At 38.4% G+C, this 19,659-nt stretch overlaps 1 long non-coding RNA gene across 1 annotated transcript in view; it reads right to left on the bottom strand.

Annotated features, from left to right (window-relative positions):
- Positions 1 to 2,727: 2,727 nt before the first annotated feature.
- LOC123775872 (uncharacterized) overlaps positions 2,728 to 19,659 on the bottom strand; it is a 36,476-nt gene continuing 19,544 nt past the window's right edge. Inside the window, exons 3-4 of the long non-coding RNA XR_006775191.2 lie at positions 10,163 to 10,215; positions 2,728 to 2,964 (exon numbers count right to left, since the gene is read on the bottom strand). This is a non-coding gene — a long non-coding RNA (uncharacterized LOC123775872). The remainder of the gene's footprint in view (positions 2,965 to 10,162; positions 10,216 to 19,659) is intronic.

Here is a 19,659-nt window from a genome sequence, read left to right as displayed (position 1 = left end):
CTCAACGGGAGCTAATTTTGTTCCTTAAAAGACATAGAGCAAAGTCTGGAAACATTTTTTCTCGTATCTTATGAGAAAAGGGTTTTGTGGTCAAGTAGGTCTGAAAAATGGTGGGTATTTAAAGGGAGATTTCTCAGAACTGAGAATATACGGATGAGCTTTGTGCGTAATACAAGAAATACGTGGTTGTACAACAGCAAAATTATTTGATTATAGAAACAATTCTTTTAGCAGAAAACCTCTTAACACCTCACAGTGTATCTAGGTTCCCTGCAAATTTTTAAAATATTGTTATGGCTGATCTTTCATAACCACTGTAATCGGGTATAGATTTGAGACCCACATATAGTTAAGTGACTTGGGTAGATCACGTTCCTGAGTCTTATTTCCCTTGTCTCTGAAATAGGAATAGTATACAGGATTATCCTGAGAATTCCATGAAAAAAAATTAAATAAAATATTTAATATATCTATTTCATGATACATAGGAAACAGGAAATATACATATGTTAATATATAGTTTTTTTAAATTTGTGGTTAAAGTTTTAGGGACTTTTAAATAGTGTTGAAGCAAGAACTCAGGAATAATCATATCCTACCTGACAACAACTCTTAATTCCTTCTTTCTGATAAATTTGATGTTAAGAAACAATTATAGGTTTAGGCTCAAAGGATGAGTATTTCTTATCATTATGGGTACTAGATACATTAAAGCAGAATTCTGGAAACAGATTGATTTGGGGCAAATGGCTTAGGTTGAGAGATCTTCTTTCTCTCCATATGTACTGATGAATCTCATGCACATACCTCAGAGGGACCCTGAAGCTGCCCAATGCTGATGCAGGGAAGAGAAAGAGCAAGAGACAAAGACAGGAAGGTTGATGGAGAGAGAAAGAGAGGTGACAATCCAAACCTGATCTCCTTTCCCACTGCTCCAAACCACAGAAAAAGTAGTGAAACAGAGGAGGTTGAAAAAGATTCCCATGTTGTCAGTGAATGAGTGTATATTATTACACCAAATATCACCTGGGGAATGACTCTAAAACTTGGATAAATCCACCCGAAGGTGGGGGGGTGTGCAGTGAAAATGAGAGCACCCAAGCAGACAGGACTTGAGTGTCCAAGATCCCAGAGAGAAGTATAACACAGTGGGGTGGGCTTCTCATTCTACACCTTTTTTTTCCTCTAGAGGTATTTACTGTTCCTTGAGCCACAGGACAATACATCCTCTAGATAGTGGGTGCTCTGCGTTGTAAGCATGGCAGCCATGAGGCCGAGAGGGAACATCTGGCCTTCTTATCTTCTAAGAGAATGAAGGCTTGAAGAGTCAAGATCCCAGAGCTAAGTGGAGAGGTGAACCCCCTGCTGCGTTGTTTATACCCTCAAGACTTTTGCTACTTCCTTAATGGCATTGGGTAAAAGGCCAAGAAGTGGAATTGGTAGAATCTGATGGTCTAAGCACCCATCAGAACTCTCTGTAGTCCACTGTGCATGGGAAGGTGCTATTGCAAACCCCAGGATTTTAGTTAAGGCACACGAAATAGACCAAGTCTCCGCAACACTGAAATTCATCCAAAAATCATCTCAAGGTCTGACTGGGTCAAGATGATCTGCTCTGTAGTCTCACACTCTATCAGAGACCGTTGAATCCTCTGTGGGTTAAGACATCGTCCTGAGTCACTAACAGAGCTGTATCTCCAATATCGAGCATTCAGTAAAATTCCCATACAAAAAAGACAGTATCAATTGAGACATTGGAGATATTGCACATAGACTTTAAAATAACTGCAAATAATATGTTCAAGAAAATGCTTTTAAGCTGGAGAATTTTATAACATTTTAAGCTCCATTGAGAAAAAGGATAGAATGAGAAAGAAAGAAAGAAAGAAAGAAAGAAAGAAAGAAAGAAAGAAAGAAAGAAAGAAGAAAGAAAAGAAGAGAGAAAAGAAGAAAAACCTGGTGGGTTTGCCCGTCTAACATGCAATCCTCTAGTATGTCTGCTTACCACAGGGTGGGGGGAGACACACAACAGAAAGACTACAGATTAAGTTTCACCTTCAAATCACAGGGTACCTGACCAAGGTAGCCATGACCCAGTCATGTCCTTTCCATCCATTGTGGGGCAGTGAAGGATGGAAGAGGAGAGCTTGGGGTGGCGCTAGGGCAGTGTGCTTCCACACGTAACTTCAGTTTCTAACCTTTCATGGTTGTTGCTGAAATCAAACTCTTTTTTTTAATTTTTTTATTTTTTTTATTTTTTTTTTTTAAAGATTTTATTTATTTATGTGACAGAGAGACAGCCAGCGAGAGAGGGAACACAGCAGGGGGAGTGGGAGAGGAAGAAGCAGGCTCATAGCGGAGGAGCCCGATGTGGGACTCGATCCCGGTACGCTGGGATCTCGCCCTGAGCCGAAGGCAGACGCTTTAACGACTGCGCCACCCAGGCGCCCCTGAAATCAAACTCTATTTTTATTTTTATCATATGTATCAATATTACTGGCATGTTTCATCCCTAAACTCAGACCAGCTCTAAATTTGAGTGTACATGGTGAGTAATATGGGCTCCCGAGTGCCCTTCCTTCCTCTCGATGGCTAGACCCACCCCCCATCATTCCTCAGCGCTCTGCCCATGCTGTTTTTATTCCTCCCCCAGCCACACAAATGCCCTGCAGCTACAAAGCCCAACACGCTGCAGGAATAGTAATACTTGAAACAATAACAGTTTTATTGAGTAATTATTGGACACCGATCATGAGGCAAATGTCAAATTTGTTTGTTTTTTAATGTGGAAACCCCATTTCCTTCGCACAGCAATCCGATGAACAGATGTGTACTCTGAGGCTTGGGGAGTTTGAGCAACTTTTCCAGGTTCCCGATGCCAGGACGCCAGAGAGGGAGGGGCTCGAAGGCAGTGCCAGCTTGTCCTGCATCCTGTCATCTCTCCACATCACTCTGGCCACCAGACTAAAACAAACAGACAAACAAAATGCAGTTTTGAGACTCCTGCCTTGGGACAGAGAATGGGAAACGTTTGAACCGAATATATGGCTTTCGGGTGGCGAAACCTCAGGCTCAAAGTCAAAGTGGACCCTATTTCATGTGCAAAGGGGACAGTTCTGTGCTCGGAAATGCAAGTGCCCCAGGAGATCAGCCAGGGGGCTGAAAGACCCCACGGAGGGAAGCGCGCTCCACAGGACATCAGGAGAGAAGTAATGGCTTGCTGAATTAACGTAACACATACAAATTCGACAAACACACACCGAGACAGAGAAGATAATTTTCTAAAATAGGTAACATATATGGTGCCAAAGAAGATTAAGGGAGTATGGCAGCTTCTATAGCTTAAAAAGATTTTTTAAACATTCAGAACAGCATGAAACTAAAAAGAGTAAAAATCACACCAGCCATTATTCTAAAACATTATCTCTGTGGGACAGAGAAATTAACAATGCGAAGAACACTGAGTAAAATGAATTCTCTGTCTACATCAATCCCAGTTGTCTATAGGATAGATTCTTACGTAGAAATACAGATGTCCACGAAGCTAACATGCAAGACCGTTTTGCAGAAGACTCAACGGTGTTTCATTAATTGAGTTTAATTTTTCACTTGAGAAAAATAATTGTAGTGATTGAGTTTTATTTCTCTTAGCATATCATGCCAACTTTATTTTAGTGGGATCTCCAACTGTGTGTGATGTTAGGGGAATGCAGTGCTCAGACTTCAGGTATGAAAACAGAAGGGGCATTATCCTTTTCATGTAAAGCCCTTAGCAGTCCGGCAGGGCAGGTGCCCCAGCTTTATTCAATTGCTGTTCCTATCTGGAGCTTTGTTCCTTTAGCCGGCAGTATGAGAGACTCATGGGGGTAGTTAGAGAATTTTTCACTGACCTTGTCCAGTTTTGGTGCCTACTCATTGCAGAAATGTGCACACTAAAGTGTGATTCTGACTGGAACTCTTTGGTTAGACATGAGTTGTTGGGCTTCCTACTTCTTGTCTTTCTGAAGCTGATTTTTACTCCTATTAGTCTTCAAGACTCTTCTTCCAGCTTTGAGTCAACTAATTCATAGTTTAAATTAAGGATGCCAGATTTCATTTCCATGGCTTTCATTTTCAAGTTACGAGTGATATAAAATTTACCCATGGCACAAAAGTTATATAGGATGAAAGGGTAAACGAGAACAATTCAGGAGCTTTTTCCTCCCGTTGTTGACTTCCCAGTTTCCCAGTAAGCCCCGGGACGACCAATGTTAGTGTTTATATCCAACGAATATTGCTACCTTTGCTTTGATTTTTTTTAAGCTCCCTTCCAATTATGAATGTCCCCATTATGTGCTTTGATAGAGGTGTCAATGATTTTTGGACTGACACAGCATCAGAAGAGTGGGCAGCTGACATAGATTGTCCAATAAATATTTATACGCACACTCACAAACTTTTTTAAAAAATCAGAAACTTCCCATTATTCTATTCATTGCTTCTTTCTAATAATAACATATTTTGGATATGACTCCTTATCAGCCCATATAGACTTCTCTTAGCCTTTGTACAGCTGAATAATACTCTATACATGGATGCATTTTCTGTTTTTTGATTGGCCTATTACCAGTGACTAGTTAGAATCTTTCTAGTACTTGTTACTGCAACAATGCTATATCTTTTGTAGGGCATATGGGAATAAAAGTAGGGAAAATTCTAAAAATTGGACTTTCTGGGGAAAAATTACATGGAGTTTAAATTTCGATAAAATTTTTGAAAAAAAGCTTTTGATAACTTTTCATAGATATTACCAAAATATAGAATGACCCCAGTAGACACATCTGCTGAAAGTGTACGAAAATTCCTGGTGCCTTTCATCATCACCCGCATTATGTGTTATTAAAACTATTATCTGTAAGTCTGTGTCTATCATTATTATTTTAGTTTTCCTTACCTATATGTTTTCCTTAGTTTTGTGCTTATCTCATGAAGGGATTGGAAAAAATTTATGTTTATGTATACCTTTATTTTCTTATTGCCTGTCTTTTATTTTATACATCTTTCTATTGGGTTATCAATATTTCATTAATTGACATGTAAGCTCTTTATTGGTAAGGAAATCATCCCAGTGCATGTTTTAGGTGTGGGGGAAAAAATTCAAATTGTTTTTTGCCCTTTGAAGGTAATTTCTTAATTCAATTTTTTTTCTATAGAGTATGTTATTTAAACAGTTTTAATATGATTTCTGGATTTTATGACTAGTATCTAAGCTTTCTACAGTCTTGCAAGTTTTCTTCTGTTACTAATATTTTATTTTATTTATTTTTTTAAAGATTTTATTTATTGATCTGACAGAAAGAGCACAAGCAGGGGTAGTGGCGGAGGGAGAGGGAGAAGCAGACTCCCTGCTGAGCAGGGAGCCAGACATGGGACTTGATCCCAGGACCCTGGGATCACGACCTGAGCTGAAGGCAGATGCTTAACCAACTGAGCCATCCAGGCACCCCTGTTACCAGTATTTTAAATGAGAACTCAACCAACTGATTTATTGAATGCTCTGTCTTTTCCCTACTTATTAACAGTTCTACTTTTGTCTTATAATAAATATGCACATTTTATGAGCATATATTTGGTCCTTCTCTGTTTTTTTTTTTTTACATTCAGTTGTTCAGTTTGTACTCAAGAACCTTTTTGCTTACTTATTGTATGATGTTTCACTATGTATTAGAGCTACACTCTGATTCAACTTTTTTTCTTTTTAACACTTTCAATTATATTGGCTCTATTTCTTCATAAGTTTGATTGATTAGCTTATTGTACTGCCTGGGTTTAGTCCTTTTCGTAGACTCTTGTTTTTAAAGAACTTCCCAATTTATCCAATAGTAATAGGTCTGCTTAGATTTTCTTTTTCCTTATATGAATCTTATAATTTATATTTTTTAGGAAAATTATCTCTTTACTCACGTTTTCTCCTTAATTTGCATAGATTTGATTAAACTAGTCATATACTTTCTTCTATAGCTGTGTTTATATCTCTATTTTTGTTTCTAATATTGCATATTTATAACTTATTCTCTTAATTAGCTTACTCTATGCTTTCCCCAAGGAAGCAGTCTACCAGATACTGGCCCAACTGCCATATGCCAGACAGTCATTTCTTTAGCTCATGATTTTATCTGGCCTTTCTAGCCTCTTTGCTATCTGCTTTATCAGCCAGAAATACTGAAGAATGATCATCTTTTGAGACCGGCTCTAAACCAATGACTGAGAGTAATTGGTATCAATACCCCAGCTCCTTTGTGCCTCTCAGACAGAGGGCAGCAGCTCAGAGTTGTGTAGGCCACCCTGGCTTCCAAAGTTGGAGAAGTTGGGGAAGCTCCAGTTGCCCACTTCAGTGGCTCCTTGTCCTCCTTCGGGTCACTATCCCACTCTCCTACTAGAATTTTCTTTACCTTGCAACTAAACTAATAGCATTTGATTCTTCGTCTCAGGGTTTGTTAGACTCTTTATCAACAGTAGTTAACACTGCTAGTAGGGAGATTTTAGGGGCACGCAACAGCATCCAGTACAGTCATTACCTTTATTAGTATGTCTTCAAGTCCTCTGCTTTTCTTTATAATTTATCACATACATTTATACTCTCAAACAATACATTTATTGTTTCATGTTTTTGAACTTCATATAAATGAAAGTATACATTCCGTATTCTATTGTATCCAGCTTCATTGTTGAACATTGTGGTCTTGAGAATTAACAATGCCATTGTGTGTATTATTTTTATTTTCACAGAAAATTACCTTGAGTGAATATACCACAATGTAATTTTCCACTAATGGGCCTGTAGGCTGTTTCTGCCTTATTGATTAATGTATTTGGTACCATTATTAATTGTTTTGCTAGAAATACCTCATGAGTGTTTCACTAAGTTTATAATAAATGTTTTATTATATTTACATCTAAGTGTTTATCTAGTGCGTTAAACTCGTTAGGGCATGCTAGGTTATGCTGCAACAATAAGTGACACTCAGACCCCAACAGCTTACATCAAAAAGGCTTCTGACCCCCTTTAGCTCTGACACTGTATGTCCATCCCAGCTGGCTGTGGCTGTTCCAAATAGCCTTCATTCCAGGACCTAGATGCATAGAGTAGCACCCGGTTAAAAACACTGCCACTCTCTTGGCAGAGGAAAAAAAATCCACATGCTGGTGTGTAAAGCTTCTATTTGGAAATGACACATGGCCATCTAGCTCATATTCTGTTGGCCAAAGTTAATCACTTGGTGAAATTTGCCATCAAAATATCAGAAAGTAACACCCTTCCTGAGGGGCATTTTAATTTGCATTTTTTTTCTGATTAATAAAGGACTGAAGAAGGTTCCAAGAGTTGATTACATTTTTAGTTTCCCTTTTCATGATATACTGGTATAGTGCTTTGCACATTTTTCTCTATGATTCTCTAATAATAAGAATATTATTATTGTTGTTTTAATACTATTATTATTGTTTTAATAATATTATTTGTTTTAAAATTTTTATTTAAATTCAAGTTAGTTAACATATAGTGTAGTATTGCTTTCAGGCGTAGAATTTAGTGATCCATCACTTACATGTAACTCACAGTGCTCATCCCAGCAAGTGCCTCCCTTAATGCCCATCACCCATTTAGCCCATCCCCCTACCCACCTCCCCTCCAGCAACCCTCAGTTAACTATAGAGTCTGTTATGGTTTGCCTCCCTCTCTGTTTTCATCTTATTTTATTTTTCCTTCCCTTCCCCTATGTTCATCTGTTTTGTCTCTTAAATTCCATTAATATTATTGATTTATAGACTTTGACAATTGTTGTTCTCAACTGAAAGTTTTATGTGGTACAATTTTTTCTCCAAGAGTGTAGTTTATATTTTCTTTTGTTAATACTATCACTAGATACTGTAAACAGCAATTCTTCATTTCACATGGTTTAGTTCATCAAAAGTTTCCAGTACATGTGCTTCAAGTATTTTGCTTAAAAAAGCATTACCTTCCTCCAAAATTGATAGTGTGATGGGCTGGTTATACACCCTGACGGATCATTCCATCACAAAACAACTCATACGTACATCAAACATACATTGCAGTGCTTTGCTGAATTCAATTCTGGGCCAGCCTCAAGGTGGGTGAGCTGAGGCCAGGACTCCTTTCTCAAGCTAGTGAAGATTAGCACCCAGCCGGTTCCCTGTGTTAAAGGTGGGGAGAGTGGAAGGAGGAAGGCAGTGCAACTTTCCGTGGTGTGGGCAGAGAATGAGAACCAGATCTTCACAGCACAGCACATGGTCACAGATTGGTTGAGCCTCTTGACACTGACAGAGAACCAAAACTCTAAAGAAAAGCATTCTAGATTTCAGCATACAAGATTTCCATTGATTAAAGCCAAGTAAATATGAGTTTACCATGAAAGATCAACAAAGTTCACAATATGAGTCAGCTTTTAACTCATGAATAAGAGATAGTAAAAATAATGAGCAACAGATGTAGTTTCCTTGGGACTTTAGCCATTAAAGTTGACAGATTTAAAATGGTGAATGATCATGCATGAAGTATTAAATAAATAAAATATCTCGCTAAACTGTTAGAGGAGAGAGCTGGGGTGTAAATTGCATTGTCATGCATTTAAAAATTATTAAATGGGTTCTCATTTTTCAGGCATGTTCAGAAATAATAAACTGGTGGAAAAAAGACTTTGTCAACTCACAAGGTCAATCCTAGGCCCTCATTAACTTCATACAAGAATGGATGCACTTCTCTGAGAATTTGTGCTCAAAATAGATAGGAAAATTCTCATGGGAAACCACATGGTGTCCTGATACCAGGTTGTATGTAGCTGCGATTGGAGCAATGGCCTAAGGTAAGCAGGTCCACATCGTGGCCTGTTGAAGTGTTTGAAGTGTTTGAGTGTGACCCTTTCTTGCTTTACACAGGAACAGAAACAAATGAGCATGTCAAGGCAAGGTAATTGTACACATTTAATAGAAAAGTGTGTTGAAATCCATCATTTTCTTTAATGTGAGAGTGTAGTCTAATAGTTTGGTGTCAAATTTCCTGCTTGTTCATATTTTTTTTCTTTTGATTGATTTTAAGCTTTTAGACTGAAATATTATGATAATAAAGGAGACATTTGTTAACCTTTAGAACATTATCCCTGCTAGAAATGATGCTGATATAATGACAGCCTGGTGGGTTGGGACAAGGGAAGGGCTAAGAGATGAGGGACTAATCTGAACGCTTCCCTAAGAAGCTTGAGATATTCAAGGAAGCGTCCAAAATCCTGTCTTCATGAGGAATTGCAAGGTTCCTTGGAAGATATGGTAGAGCATAACTAGGGGATGATAGAACCAAACAGCATCGCTTGTCTCTTGGTAAAATGGATGCCAAAATTGGCCACAGACCTCGGTTCCTCTTGGAGTGAGTCAACATACTTGACTTCTGTGATGGTGCCTTCAATTGTAAAGGGAGCAGAATTTTCATGTTTGTTTCTTGTTTATTTTTTTTAAATAATAAGATCCACAAGTTCCTCCTATTTATCTTTTCAAGGAATATATTATTTGACAATTTATTTCCTTCATAATCCAAAAGCCATCAGGTTGTCACTGGGACACTATTAAGAAGTTATTAAGTAAGGTTAGGAGAATAGGAAACAGGCCCGGGGTGGGGGGGGGGGGGGCAGCAGTGATGGAGGGAGATGAGAGGCTGGCAAAGTTGAGTGATGTCTCCTCCTGCTGGAAACCCTTGGAACGACAGCTGTGAGAGCCAAGGATAGAATGGGGCAGTCCCAGGAAGGGAGAGGGTGGGAGGGCTTGGAGAGAGACTGAAGGAGGGAGAAAGTGGTAAGGATGAGGTTAAAATGTGACAAGATTGAATGTTCCAACTGAAACCAGAACACAGAAGTGCACTTCCTCAGGTTCAGTCACTGAGAAAGCATGACATACGTACAGAGCTTTAGAATAACAGATGGAATCAGAAAGCAGCTCTGCCACACGCAGGCTGTGAAACCTTGGGACATCAGGCAGCTTCTGCCAAAAAGGAATGGAGGTTACTAGTATATTGGTAAAGAGATGCCCTTGGAAACCAGACTACTAGTGTTCAAACCCTGGCTTCATATATTCCCCAGATTCTCATATGTAAACCAGAAATAACAATAGTACTTACCTCACTGGGTTGTAGGACAGTTAAATCAATCCATTAAAGGCTTTAAATGGTGCCTAGAATATAGTAAACATTCAATAAATATTAACTATATTATTTGCTTTAGATTCTCAAAGCATAAATTTCTTATGAATAGCAATGATTGCTTTGCCCAACTTAAAAGGTAGGTCATAAAATCAAATGATATGATGGATATGCAAGAGCTTTGCAGACTCTGAGAATTATAATTTACTGGGATGCAAACATTTTTGTTTATTCAGCAAAATTGATTCTGTACTAATAAATAGTAAAGTAGGGACTGGGATCCAGGTACTCCCAGTTTCTTTCTCGCCCATTAAATAAGTTAAATTGTATTTTAGTAAAGATAAACAGTCTGTACTTAAAATTCTCAATCCCAATTGTGTGAAATTGGTCCAACAATATTTCCACTGTTAACGCTGTTTCCAGAGTTGCTCCCTAAAGTATCTCGGTCACAGTTTATTGTGAGGGGAAGACACTTGTTGGAATTCATGATAATTGCTAACATAAAGCAGGTACGAATCCTGTGACAGGTGCTGTGCTCATCATTTCATATTTTTTAGCTCTTCTCTTTCTCACAGATCCATATAAAATATACTCAGTACACGGATGAGGAAACAGTTCATGAATCTTTAAGTAATTGGCCCCAAATCATAGACTTCTGGGCAGGGACTGAAGTCCACGTTTCTCTGGATCAAACAGAATTTCATGATGCCTCCAGCAGCGATGTTTCCTGCGACCTCCTTGTCTCAATTTTTCCAGTCCTTTGCTCTTAGAAACATAGAACGGAACATTTAATTATTTTTGCACTATTTCTCTTCTCTGTATACTAGAAATCGTAATAGTACTGACCCGAATTTTTTGTTTCAAGGATTAACTTAATGTATGTAATTTGAAGGAAGCAGGGCGTTCAGTAAATTCTTACTGTTCTTTTCTTTCTTTTTATTTTGAAACAAACTTGCCATTCTGTGACATTTGCAAGAACAGAGCAAAAACTTTTGTTTTCAGAACTAGTTGCAAACATGTTGCTGATATGCCCCGTCCTCCTCACTTTGTTGTATATTTCTAGCAAGCTAACAGAGAATTCTCCTGGGCAATCTGACAAGATAATAGAGACCAGGAAATTAACAATGACGCATTACCACCATCTCATCCTCAGACCCCATTCAAGGTATGCCAATTAGCCCACACTTTTTAGCAATAGGAGACAGACCAGGTTCATTCATTGCCTTTAATGTTTATTTCTCTTTTAGTTTCCTTCAATGTGAAGCATCTTCTCAGCTTTTCTTGGCTTTCATGACCTCGGTACTTCTAAAGACTAGAGGTCGGTTTTGTGCGGTTTTCTTGTTATTGTTTGTTTCTTAGAGTAACCCCCACTTGGGTTTACCTGCATCTTTAACAGGAGTATTATGAATGGTATGTTATGTTCTCATTGCAATCTATTAGCTGGTGCATAATTTCTATTTGACCCATTACTGGAGATGTTAACTTTGACCATTTGATTAATGTGGTCTCTGACCAGCTTCTCTGCTGGAAAGTTACCGTTTTATTTCCTTTGAATTGTAAGTATTTTGTGAGGAGGTACTTAGAGGCAATGTAAATATCGCGCCCTCAATTTATTCATTTATTTATTACATTATGGACAAATGAAACCGTCCTACTTTATTTAATTTATTATCATCTGTACTTATGGATGATTTTCAATTTTTCCCAGATTTGGTGAGTGGGAGTCTCTTTAAGCCGTATTCTGTGTCCTCTTGACATGGACCCTTATCATTTATTCTAGTAAATTCTTACCTTTTGGCTCAACTAGACATTCTGACTCTTCTTTTGCTTTCTCTGGCTCAGCCCTATAATTGGCCATTTTGCTAAGAAGCCTTGGTTTCCTTCAGTGGAAAATTATGTCTGGAAATGAAGCTCTGGACACAAGATGTGCTCACTGCCGTGAGGATGTTGCCATTCTCAAGCACTCTTGGTGGACAGATCTAGGGGATAAATGCACGTGTGTGTGTGTGTGTGTGTGTGTATGTATATGTGTGTATATATGTGTGTGTGTATGTATATATAGTATTTGTTTATATATTCATCCATTTTTATATCTATTTATCTTAAAAGGTTAGACCAGTACCACCAATTCCATTCCAACACCTTAGAATTCATACCCATATACTTTCTCTCTATGTAACACTTTTCTCCAATGGTGAGAAACCTGAATCCCTTTTTTTCATTTTTAAAAATAAAATTTTTAAAGTATTTTAAAAAATATTTTTAATATTTTTTTTTTTAAAGATTTATTTATTTATTTATTTGACAGAGATAGAGACAGCCAGCGAGAGGGAACACAAGCAGGGGGAGTGGGAGAGGAAGAAGCAGGCTCATAGCGGAGGAGCCTGATGTGGGGCTCGATCCCACAATGCCGGGATCACGCCCTGAGCCGAAGGCAGGCGCTTAACCGCTGTGCCACCCAGGCGCCCCTATTTTTAATATTTTTTAAAATTTTTGTATTATGTTATGTTAGTCACCATACAGTACATCATAAGTTTTTGATGTAGTGTTCCATGATTCATTGTTTGCATATAACACCCAGTGCTTCATGCAATACATGCCCTCCTTCATACCCATCACCGGGCTAGTCCATCCCCTCCCCCCCTCCCCTCTGAAGCCCTCAGTTTGTTTCCCGGAGTTCATAGTCTCTCATGGTCCGCATCTGCCTCTGGTCCCCCCCTCTTCCTTTTTCCCTTTCTTCTCCTAATGTCCTCCGTGCTATTCCTTATGTTCCACATATAAGTGAAACCATATGATAATGTCTTTCTCTGCTTGACTTATTTCACTTAGAATACATTTTTTAACTATAATTACTTATTTAACTATTTTCCCCAAACCCGTCGCCTACAATTACCCCTTGCGAACACTCTTTTTGCCCAGAATATCCTTCAACACTTTACAGAGGGAAGTCCCTTATACGATGCCTTCCTCATCATCCCATCCGGGGCTCCAACATCCTAAGGCACATACCTTCCCAGTGTGCAGACACCCTTTTTACCTTTCTGGAATTTTCACACCCTATTCTGGTCATGCCATGATCATGATGACGCCCTCATCTCACAAGGACGTGCTATTTATTCCACTCGGACCTGTAACCTTAATGCCCTGTGTTGGCTTCTCCCCACGCACCATGGCCAGCAAGTTCAATGTGCTTGGTCTCTGGCACTCCTCGTTGGGCCATCATAGATACTCCATGGATATCCAAGCCCTGACAGATAGCCCTGGCCCTCATTCCCTCCCCTGCCACTGCCACACACACAGATGCCCACTTGCTTGGCCAGATCTAATTGAACTGAAATGACCGGGGGGGGGGGGGGGGGCGGGAAGCAGGGGAAGGATAAGGAGGAATGGGACAAGAAAAAGAAGGAAGAACATGTTAGTTTTAAATTTGTGTTACTATTATTAATAACCTAATGTTCTCTTTTCTGATATAAAAATCCAATCTTAGAAAACTATATGTTATTTGTCATGTTGCAATGTGAACTTTATTAAGTCACAGAGTTTATCGAATTTTCTGCTCAAAGCAACATTGTAAGGTAGGTTTTATTTGAAAAATGTAAAAACTGATGTTTTAAAAAGCCTAAGTATTTTCCCCAGTGTCACACAGCTACTAAGCCTCACTGTGGTACTGTGAGGGTTAGGTCTCACTGAGACAATGAATAACAGCCTCCCCTGAAACAAACAAACAAACAAAAAACAAAAACAATCCTTGTCACCAGTCTGTAACTGACAGGGACAGAGGCAGGGAATGGTGTTGTTACTTGAATAGGAATTTCCCTGTCACTGAAAGCGTGACTGGAACCAGCATTTGCTTCCAAAACAATGAGAAACACGCTCACTCCTTTTAATGTCGTGGCTCTTTGAAGCTGAGAAACATGCCTCCTTCCACCTCCCTGAATTCAAAACCATGACTGAGAAGAGCTGAGAGGGGCATAAACTGTAACTTGGGAAACTGCATTTCAGAGAAGTGTCTACGGCCATGATTCTGTGATCTTGGGAGAATGGGCAACTGTGACCAGAATCTTGTGAACAGTAAGATAGAAATTTATATAAAGCCAAGAAGACATTCAAGAAACTATAACTTTAATTATTATTGTAAATTATGTAAATGAATACTGTCTTTTTAAACTGGGATATACTGTCATAATAGACTGATGTCCTATAGTCTAGCAAGTTGATTAAGCACATGGACTTGGGAGTCAAGATTGAGTACAAACCTAGGTTTCATGATGTAATATCTTCATGATCTTGGGCTCATTCTAGAACAGATCCAAGCCCCATTCTTCCATTTAGAAATTAGAGTTAATAGTCATTCCTAAATCACAGGGTTTGCAGAAGAGTAAAATGTGCTAGACACATTATAAGCACATGGATTATAAGAAATAATACTACTTATTATTTTTATTATATTTTAAGTAAAATTGGTCACCTTTAATCTTTTTTCTTTTTTTTTTGAATTAGAAAATCTACTGATTTACTGATTCCACAGTGACCAGATTAAAAAATCCTGGAAAGTCGTCACTTTGTGTCTGTCCATGACTGTGAATCTTCATAAACCCACATAAAGCCACACCATTTTTGAAGTTCTCAATTATACAGAAAAATAATGATAAAGGATGAAAACAGACACAGGGATCAACTTGGACTGTATAAAAAGCCCCTTGGTGTGTTCCCCAGAGCAACTGACTATTCTCTGTGTTATCCTTCACTCTAGAATCCTCTATCCTTGAAACAAAACAATCCATAAACACATAAACAAAGAGGTTAGGACCATGCCTAAGAGATTCAATGCTTGGTTTTTCTCAAACCCTACATAAAGGGTATGGATTTTGCTAAAAAGATTGTGTGTGGACTGTTAAAGTATCCTGTAAGCTTTGGATTAGTAAAGAAACATGCTTTGAGGGGAGAAAAAAAAAAAGAGAGAAGGAGAGAGAGAGAGTGAGAACTTGAATCCTATAAGCTGACTTTTTGGAAACCACACCAAAACTATATCAAAGAGAGTGCATTCTTGATGACTAAAGCACAACATTTTAAAGTGAACATTCAAATGGAATTTAAACTCATACTTTTGAGAGCTCTCTTCTGCTTTTAGAAAAACAAATCATATATTTATTGATTTGTCATGTACTTTCAATAAACAACTAATATTTATTGAAAGTCTGCTACATCTTTCAGAGCCTGAATGGGTGGTGACAATATTAAACAAATACTGTATAATATCATTCATATGTGAAATCTGTAAAGGTCAAACTCATAGAAACAGAGAGAAAAATAATTATCACGGGCTGGGGCATGGAGGAATAGGAGATGTTTAAGGGTATAAACTAGCAATGAGTAGAAAGTCCTAGAGATCTAATGCACAATACAGTGAACACAGAAAAAATAGTGTTTTATAATCATCAGACTTGCTGAGAGACAAGATCATAATTATTCCAACAAAAAGTAAATGATAATTATGTGCTGTGATAAAGGTACGATCACTACGATGGCAATCACATTACAATATATAAACGTAGCAAGTCAACATGTTGTACATCTGAAATTGACAAAATGTTATATTTCTGATATATTTCAGAAAAAAATGAAAATAGATCATTCTGAGTCAGACTTGAAGGATGGAGAAGAAAGCAATAAATCCATAAGAAATGATGACAAGGTATGGAATGAGAGAAGATATTTGCTAATGACATTATAGATAAAGGGCTGATATTCAAGATCTATAAAGAACTTGTCAAACTCAGCCCTCAAAAAACTAATAACCGGTCAAAAAATGGACAGAAGACATGACCAAACACTTCTCCAAAAGACATACGAATGGCTAACAGACACATGAAAAAGTGCTCAACATCACTAGCCTTCAGGGAAATACAAATCAAAACCACAATGAGATATGACCTTACACCAGGTAGAATGACAAAAATTAACAAAACAGGAAATAAATGGTGGAGAAGATGTGGAGAAAGGGGAATCCTCTTACACTGTTGGTGGGAATGCAAGCTGGTACAGCCACTCTGGAAAACAGTATGGAGGTTCCCCAAGATGTTAAGAATAGAGCTACTCTACGACCCAGCAATTACATTACTAGGTAGTTACTCCAAAGATACAGAGGTAGTGAAAAGAAGGGGTACGTGTGCCCCAATGTTCATAGCAGCAATGTTCACAATAGCCAAACTGTGAAAGGAGCCAAGATGCCCTTCAACAGATGAATGGATAAAGAAGATGTGGTCCATATATACAATGGAATATTACTCAGCCATCAGAAAGGATGAATACCCACTGTTTGCATCAACATGGATGGAACTGGAGGGGATTATGCTAAGTGAAATAAGTCAAGCAGAGAGGGACAATTATCATATGGTTTCACTTATATATGGAACATAAGGAACAGCAGGGAGGACATTAGGAGAAGAAAGGGAAAAATGAAGGGAGAGAGGAAATCAGAGAGGGAGATGAACCATGAGAGACCATAAACTACAGGAAACAAACTGAGGGTTTTAGAGGGGAGGCTGATGGGGGGATGAGCTAGCCCGGTGATGGGTATTAAGGAGGGGCACATATTGTATGGAACACTGGGTGTTACATGCAAACAATGAATCATGAAACACTACATCAAAAACTTATGATGTACTGTATGGTGACTAACATAACATAAAATTATAAAAAAAAGAAATGATGACAATAAGAAAATCACATTAATAATTACTATAATTTGGAGTAGGTACTGTACTAGTCCTAGTACTCAAAACTGTGATAGGAATTGGTGTTCTTGATCTCATTAAGCTTTCACTTCTGGCTCAGTATATGGCACTGCCATCCACCTAGTTATTCAAACAAAAACCTGGGCATCATTCTACCCCCTCTTTTTGGTGATCCCAAACCACTAATCATCAAGTCTTACTAAAAATCACTCTTAAGTATCTTTCTTGTTAATCAAATTCTCTCCATCTTCATTGTCACTTAATTATGGCTGCCACTAACCCTCACAATAACATGATCACTGATTTCTGGTTTACATGGTCTCATTTCTTTGCCTCTCCACCTGTCCACACATTTGTCATGGTCTTATGATGAGCTGAATTTATTGCTTCACCCCTTGACATTATGTTTATCCATGTTTCGCTTATGCGATATGGGAGAAAGTATACTTAAGAGACCACTCTCCAATATAACTTTCTGTGATGACGGAAATATTCATTATCTGTGCTGTCAAATACAGTATTAGTGACATATGATAACTGAGCACTTGAAAAGTGTGTATTACAGATAAAGAATTGTATTTTTTAAATTCGATGTCATTCTAATTAATTAAAACAAATTTAACTGGCCCCAGGTAGTGAGAGGCTGCTCTATTAGATAGTGCAACCTTGGGAAATCTCATGAATGTCTGTTTGCTCTGTAGCATTTCTGCTTTCTCAATGACATTGAACATGCTCAGCTTGCCCGCTGGTCTGAAGAGAATGAGAGACACAGGGAGCAGGGTAACTCCTGCTGAGCCTAGCCTAGATCAACTGTCCTCCAACAGACTTCAAACTACATTAATGAGAATGTGTTGTTATTTTAAGCCAGTAAGCTTGGGGTGATTTTTTATGCAGCAAATCTGATACACTTGACCTAGATTGTTGCTTACTCTTCCCCGGCTTCCACACACTGGAACCCATGTGGGGTTTTTTTTGTTTTGTTTTGTTTTGTTGTTTTGTTTCTTTTTTTTTTTTTTTAAGATTTTATTTATTTATTCGACAGAGACAGAGACAGCCAGCGAGAGAGGGAACACAAGCAGGGGGAGTGGGAGAGGAAGAAGCAGGCTCATAGCAGAGGAGCCTGATGTGGGGCTCGATCCCATAACGCCAGGATCACGCCCTGAGCCAAAGGCAGACGCTTAACCGCTGTGCCACCCAGGCGCCCCTGTTGTTTTGTTTCTTAATTGCAGATCTAGTCTTACCACTCTACTACAGAATATCCTTCAAAGGCTTCCCACCACCCTCATAATAAAATGTAAACTTAAGGTTCTTGACTACCTTTCCTCTACTTACCTCGGCAGTCACATACTTAACCCTTCATCTTAAGAAGGACCCCAATCCCTATTACTTTCTATACCTTAATTTTAGCCCACTTAACTTCACTCACTTAACTCACTCTCAGATTGAGTCTATCTTTTTCAAATTCTGTTTTTAATTTAAATTCAGTTAATTAACATATAGCATATTATTAGTTTCAGAGACAGAGTTCAGTGATTCACCAGTTGCATATAACACCCAGTGCTCATTACATCATGTGCCCTCCTTAATACCCACCACCCAGTGACCCCATGCCCCCACCCATCTCCTCTCCAGTAACCCTCAGTTTGTTTCCTAGAGTTAAGAGTCTCTTATGCCTTGTTTCCCTCTCTGATTTTGTCTTTATTTTTCCCTCCCTTCCTTTATGATCCTCTGTTTTGTTTCTTAAATTCTGCATATGAGTGAAATCATATAATTGTCTTTCTCTGATTGACTTATTGAATCTATTCATCTTTGGAGAACTTTGACTCACCACCCACCTTGGGGATGCAGCTTTCCCTTTTTCTGCTCCTAGGGCACCATGGATTCAACCCTTCAGAAACATTCATCCTCTACATTACAATATATGCATTTTACTTGTTTCTCTTTTTGAATATGTAAATAATTTTGGAGGGGGCAGGAGAACTGTAATGGTAGTAATTCCTATTCTAGGAGAGTCCCTAGGACGTAGCAAGTGCATAATAAATTAATTTTGAATAAACGAACTACCATGTGAATATTAGAAGTATGGCTAAAATCCTAGTAATTGAAACTTTGAATTTAATATCCCTCCTAAATTGCAGTTGCCTCAATCATGCCAGACTCAAGGGCAAAGTTGTAAGAAGACACATAGAGTTTTAAAACATTAGGTAATGTTATACAAATGCAGAGCTGCATTTATCATTAGACTTGCATGACACACGCTGTGTCTGACATAGACTAATTCGGTGGGGGTGGAAGGAATTTGAGTTTGGGAATCAGAGTGACTGGGGTTTGCTGTGTCACTCACTAATTATGTGGCCTTGGTTATAAAGTTAATTTGACCCCTGGTTTCTTCATCTGAAACATGGACTTGTAATTTCTCCCTCAGAGCATCAGTGTAAGGAAAAATGGAAAATGAACAATAAATTCCTTGGCTCAGGGCATGACAAATAGCAGGTGATCAAGATATGTGTGTTTGCTGACTTTCTCTTCTTGGCAGGAGTAAAGAGAAATTTGGGGTTTCTGTCTATCTTATTTGTGTGCTCTTTTCCCTGAAATCGCCAGTTGCTTGCTTCTGCTCAATTTTGTATTTTCACTCAGAGGCAATGTTAAATATTTGGCCACAAATATTTGCACCTGTTAATAAATTAAATACCATCTTTGGAAGGATGCAAAGTTCTGTGCAAAATGTTCCACCTGTTT

This window comes from Ursus americanus, chromosome 8 (genome assembly GCF_024610735.1).
Source record: "Ursus americanus isolate L20-20 chromosome 8, mUrsAme1.1.p, whole genome shotgun sequence".
NCBI lineage: Eukaryota > Metazoa > Chordata > Mammalia > Carnivora > Ursidae > Ursus > Ursus americanus.
This window is presented reverse-complemented; position numbering and strand designations above follow the sequence as displayed.